The following is a 6,239-nucleotide window of genomic DNA, read 5'->3' on the forward strand; positions in this document are numbered from 1 at the left end:
TGTCAAAAATTCGAGTGAAAAAACGACATTTTAGTACTCTCCAAACCCATTGAGGATGCTTGTTTTGGTCAAGGAACTAACAAAGAATTTGCCTGGGAGCTCCTGTGTGGTGCTAAATTTAACGGGGAAACTGTCAAACATGTCAAAAATTCGGGGGAAAAAACGTCATTTTAGTACTCTTCAAACCCATTGAGGATGATTGTTTTGGTGCTAAAAACTAACAATAAGTTTGACTGGCAGCAGCTGAGTGTTGCCAAAGTTAACTGGGAAACTGTCAAACATGTCAAAAATTCGAGTGAAAAAAATTCATTTTAGTACTCTTTAAACCCATTGATGATGAATGCTTCGGTGCTAAAAACTAACAATAAGTTTCACTGGCAGCTGCTGAGTGGTGCCAAAGTTAACTGGGAAACTGTCAAACATGTCAAATATTCGAGTGAAAAAACGTCATTTTATTACTCTTCAAACCCATTCAGGAAGATTAGTTTAGCGCAAACAACTGACGACGAATTTGACTGGCAGCTACTGAGTGGTGCTAAAGATAACTGGGAAATTGTCAAACATTTCAAAAATTCGAGTGAAAAACGTCATTTTAGTTCTCTTCAAACCCATTGAGGATGATTGTTTTGGTGCTAAAAACTAACAAGTTTGACTGGCAGCTGCTGATTGGTGCCAAAGTTAACTGGGAAACTATCAAACATGTCAAAAATTCGAGTGAAAAAACTTCATTTTAGTACTCTTTAAACCCATTGATGATGGTTGATTCGGTGCTAAAAACTAACAATAAGTTTGACTGGCAGCTGCAGAGTGGTGCCAAAGCTAACTGGAAAACTGTCAAATATGTCAAAATTCATGTAAAGAACGTCATTTTGGTACTCTTCAAACTCATTGAGGAGGATTATTTTGGTGCAAGCAACTAACAAAGAATTTGATTGGCAGCTCCCGAGTCGTGCTAAAGTTAACTGGGAAATTGTCAAACACGTCAAATATTCGAGTGAAAAAACTTCATTTTAGTACTCTTCAAACCCATAGATGATGATTCTTTTGGTGCTAAAAACTAACATTAAATTTGACTGGCAGCTCCTGAGTTGTGCCAAAGTTAACTGGGAAACTGTCAAACTTGTCAAATATTCGAGTGAAAAAACGTCATTTTAGTACTCTTCAAACCCATTGAGGACGATTGTTTTGGTGCAAACAACTAACAAAGAATTTGACTGGCAGCTCCAGAATGGTGCCAAAGTTAACTTGGAAACTATCAAACTTGTGAAAAATTCGAGTGAAAAAACGTCATTTTAGTACTCCTCAAACCCATTGAGGAGGATTAATTTGGCGCAAACAACTAACAACGAATTTGACTGGCAGCGTCTGAGTGGTGCTAAAGTTAACTGGGAAATTGTCAAACATGACAAAAATTCGAGTGGAAAACGTCATTTTAGTTCTCTTCAAACCCAATGAGAATGATTGTTTTGGTGGAAACAACTAAAAAAAAAATTTATATGGCAGTTCCTAAGTGGTGCTTAATTGAACTGGAAAACTGCCAAACATGTCAACAATTTGAGTGAAAAAACGTGATTTTAGTACTCTTGAAACCCACTAAGGAGGATTATTTTGGTGAAGACAACTAACAAAGAATTTGACTGGCAGCTCCTGACTGGTGCTAAAGTTAACTGCGAAATTGTCAAACATTTCAAAAATTCGAGTGAAATAACGTCATTTTAGTACTCTTCATACCCAATGAGGACGACTGTTTTGGTGCTAAAAGCTAACAATAAGTTTGACTGGCAGCTGCTGAGTGGTGCCAAAGTTAACTGGGAAACTGTCGAACATGTCGAAAATTCGAGCGAAAAAACGTCATTTTAGTACTCTTCAATCCCATTGAGGATGATTGTCTTGATGCAAACAACTAACAAAGAATTAAACTGGCAGCTCCTAAGCGGTGCTAAAGTTAACTGGGAAACTGTGAAACATGTCAAAAATTCGTGTGAAAAAACTTCATTTTAGTACTCTTTAAACCCTTTGAGGATAATTGTTTTCGTGCTAAAAACTAACAATAACTTTGACTTGCAGCTGCTGAGTGGTGCCAAAGCTAACTGGGAAACTGTCAAACATGTCAAAAATTCATGTGAAAAAACGTCATTTTAGTACTCTTCAAACCCATTGAGGATGATTATTTTGGTGCAAACAACTAACAAAGAATTTGACTGGCAGCTCCTGAGTCGTGCTAAAGTTAAATGGGAAATTGTCAAACATGTCAAAAATTCGAGTGAAAAAACGTCATTTTAGTACTCTCCAAACCCATTGAGGATGATTGTTTTGGTGCTAAAAACTAACAATAAGTTTGACTGGCAGCTGCTGTGTGGTGCCAAAGTTAACTGGGAAACTATCAAACATGTAAAAAATTCGAGTGAAAAAACCTCATCTTAGTACTCTTCAAACCCATTGAGGAGGATTATTTTGGTGCCAACAACTAACAAAGAATTTGACTGGCAGCTCCTAAGCGGTGCTAAAGTTAACTGGAAAGTTGTCAAACATGTCAAAAATTCGAGTAAAAAAACGTCATTTTAGTACTCTTCAAACCCATTCAGGATGATTGTTTTGGTGCTAAAAACTAACAATAAGTTTGACTGGCAGCTGCTGAGTGGTGCCACAGTTAACTGGAAAACTATCAAACATGTCAAAAATTCGTGTGAGAAAACGTCATCTTAGTACTCTTCAAACCCATTGAGCAGGATTATTTTGGTGCCAACAACTAACAAAGAATTTGACTGGCAGCTCCTAAGCGGTGCTAAGGTTAACTGGAAAGTTGTAAAACATGTCAAAAATTCGAGTAAAAAAACGTCATTTTAGTACTCTTCAAACCCATTGAGGATGACTGTTTTGGTGCTAAAAACTAACAATAATTTTGACTGGAAGCTGCTGAGTGGTGCCAAAGTTAACTGGGAAACTGACAAACATGTCAAAAATTCGAGTGAAAAAACTTCACTTTAGTACTCTTTAAACCCATTGAGGATGATTGCTTTGGTGCTAAAAGATAACAATAAGTTTGACTGGCAGCTCCTGAGTGGTGCTTAAGTTAACAGGAAAACTGTCAAACGTGTCAACAATTTGAGCGAAAAAACGTGATTTTAGTACTCTTCAAACCCATTGAGGAGGATTATTTTGGTGAAAACAACTAACAAAGGATATGACTGGCAGCTGCTGAGAGGTGCCAAAGTTAACTGGGAAACTGTCAAACATGTCAAATATTCGAGTGAAAAAACGTCATTTTAGTACTCCTCAAACCCTTTATGGAGGATTATTTTGGGGAACACAACTAACAAAGAATTTGACTGGCAGTTCCTGAGTGGTGCTAAAGTTAACTGAGAAATTGTCAAACATGTCAAAAATTCGAGTGAAAAAACGTCATTTTAGTACTCTTCAAACCCATTGAGGATGATCGTTTTGGTGATAAAAACTAACAATAAGTTTGACTGGCAGCTGCTGAGTGTTGCCAAAGTCAACTGGGAAACTGTCAAACATGTCAAAAATTCGAGTGAAAAAACTTCATTTTAGTACTCTTTAGACCTATTGATGATGATTGCTTCGGTGCTTAAAACTGACAATAATTTGGCTGGCAGCTGCTGAGTGGTGTCAAAGCTAACTGGAAAGCTGTCAAACATGCCAAAAATTCGAGTGAAAAAACGTCATTTTAGTACTCTTCAAACCCATTGATGACGACTGTTTTGGTGCTAAAAACTAACAATACGTTTTACTGGCAGCTGCTGAGTTGTGCCAAAGTTAAATGAGAAATTGTCAAACATGTCAAATATTCGAGTGAAAAAACGTCATTATAGTACTCTTCAAACCCATTAAGGATGATTGTTTTGGTGCTAAAAACTAACAATAAGATTGACTGGCAGCTGCTGAGTGGTGCCAAAGTTAACTGGGAAACTGTCAAATATGTCGAATATTCGAGTGAAAAAACGTCATTTTAGTACTCTTCAAACCCACTGATGATGACTGTTTTGGTGCTAAAATCTAACAGTATGTTTGACTGGCAGCTGCTGAGTGGTGCCAAACTTAACTGGGATACTATCAGACGCGTCAAAAATTCGAGTGAAAAAACGTCATTTTAGTACTCTTCAAACCCATTGAGGATGACTGTTTTAGTGCTAAAAACTAACAATAAGTTTGACTGGCAGCAGCTGAGAGGTGCCAAAGTTAACTGAGAAATTGTCAAACATGTCAAAAATGCGAGTGAAAAACGTCATTTTAGTTCCCTTCAACCCATTGAGGATGATTGTTTTGGTGCTAAAAACTAGCAATAAGTTTGAATGGCAGCTGCTGAGTGGTGCCAAACTTAACTGGGAAACTGTCAAATATGTCGAAAATTCGAGTGAAAAAACGTCATTTTAGTACTCTTCAAACCCATTGATGATGACTGTTTTGGTGCTAAAAACTAACAATAAGATTGACTGGCAGCTGCTGAGTGTTGCCAAAGTCAACTGGGAAACTGTCAAACATGTAAAAAATTCGAGGGAAAAAACTTCATTTTAGTACTCTTTAAACCCATTGATGATGACTGCTTCGGTGCTAAAAACTAACAATAAGTTTGACTGGCAGCTGCTGAGTGGTGCCAAACTTAACTGGGAAACTGTCAAATATGTCGAAAATTCGAGTGAAAAAACGTCATTTTAGTACTCGTCAAACCCATTGATGATGACTGTTTTGGTGCTAAAAACTAACAATAAGTTTGACTGGCAGCAGCTGAGAGGTGCCAAAGTTAACTGAGAAATTGTCAAGCATGTCAAAAATGCGAGTGAAAAACGTCATTTTAGTTCCCTTCAAACCCATTGAGGATGATTGTTTTGGTGCTAAAAACTAGCAATAAGTTTGATTGGCAGCTGCTGAGTGGTGCCAAACTTAACTGGGAAACTGTCAAATATGTCGAAAATTCGAGTGAAAAAACGTCATTTTAGTACTCTTCAAACCCATTGAGGATGACTGTTTTAGTGCTAAAAACTAACAATCAGTTTGACTGGCAGCAGCTGAGAGGTGCCAAAGTTAACTGAGAAATTGTCAAACATGTCAAAAATTCGAGTGAAAAACGTCATTTTAGTTCTCTTCAAACCCATTGAGGATGATTGGTTTGGTGCTAAAAACTAACAATAAGTTTGAATGGTAGCTGCTGATTGGTGATAAAAACTTAACTGGGATACTATCAAACACGTCAAAAATTCGAGTGAAAAAACGTCATTTTAGTACTCTTCAAACCCATTGAGGATGACTGTTTTAGTGCTAAAACTAACAATAAGTTTGACTGGCAGCTCCTAAGCGGTGCTAATGTTAACTGGAAAATTGTCAAACATGTCAAAAATTCGAGTGAAAAAACGTCATTTTAGTACTCTTCAAACCCATTAAGGATGACTGTTTTGGTTATAAAAACTAACAATAAGTTTGGTTGGCAGCTGCTGAGAGTTGCCAAAGTTAACTGAGAAACTGTCAAATATGTCAAATATTCGATTGAAAAAACGTCATTTTAGTACTCTTCAAACCCATTGAGGATGATTGTTTTGATGCAAACAACTAACAAAGAATTTAACTGGCAGCTCCTGTGTGGTGCTAAATTTAACTGGGAAACGGTCAAACATGTCAAAAGTTCCAGGGAAAAAACGTCATTTTAGTACTCTTCAAACACATCGATGATGATTGTTTTGGTGCTAAAAACTAACAATAAGTTTGACTGGCAGCTGCTGAGTGGTGCTAAAGTTAACTGGGAAACTGTCAAATATGTCAAATATTCGAGTGAAAAAACGTCATTTTAGTACTCTTCAAACCCGCTGAGGACGATTGTTTTGGTGCTAAAAACTATCAATAAGTTTGACTGGCAGCTCCTAAGCGATGCTAATGTTAACTGGAAAATTGTCAAACATGTCAAAAATTCGAGTGAAAAAACGTCATTTTAGTACTCTTCAAACCCATTAAGGATGACTGTTTGGTGATAAAAACTAACAATAAGTTTGGCTGGCAGCTGCTGAGAGGTGCCAAAGTTAACTGGGAAACTGGCAAATATGTCAAATATTCGATTGAAAAAACGTCATTTTAGTACTCTTCAAACCCACTGAGGACGATTGTTTTGGTGCTAAAAACTATCAATGAGTTTGACTGGCAGCTGCTGAGTGGTGCTAAAGTTAACTGGGAAACTGTCAAACATGTCGAAAATTCGAGTGAAAAAACTTCATTTTTGTACTCTTCAAACC

This window comes from Belonocnema kinseyi, chromosome 5 (genome assembly GCF_010883055.1).
Source record: "Belonocnema kinseyi isolate 2016_QV_RU_SX_M_011 chromosome 5, B_treatae_v1, whole genome shotgun sequence".
NCBI lineage: Eukaryota > Metazoa > Arthropoda > Insecta > Hymenoptera > Cynipidae > Belonocnema > Belonocnema kinseyi.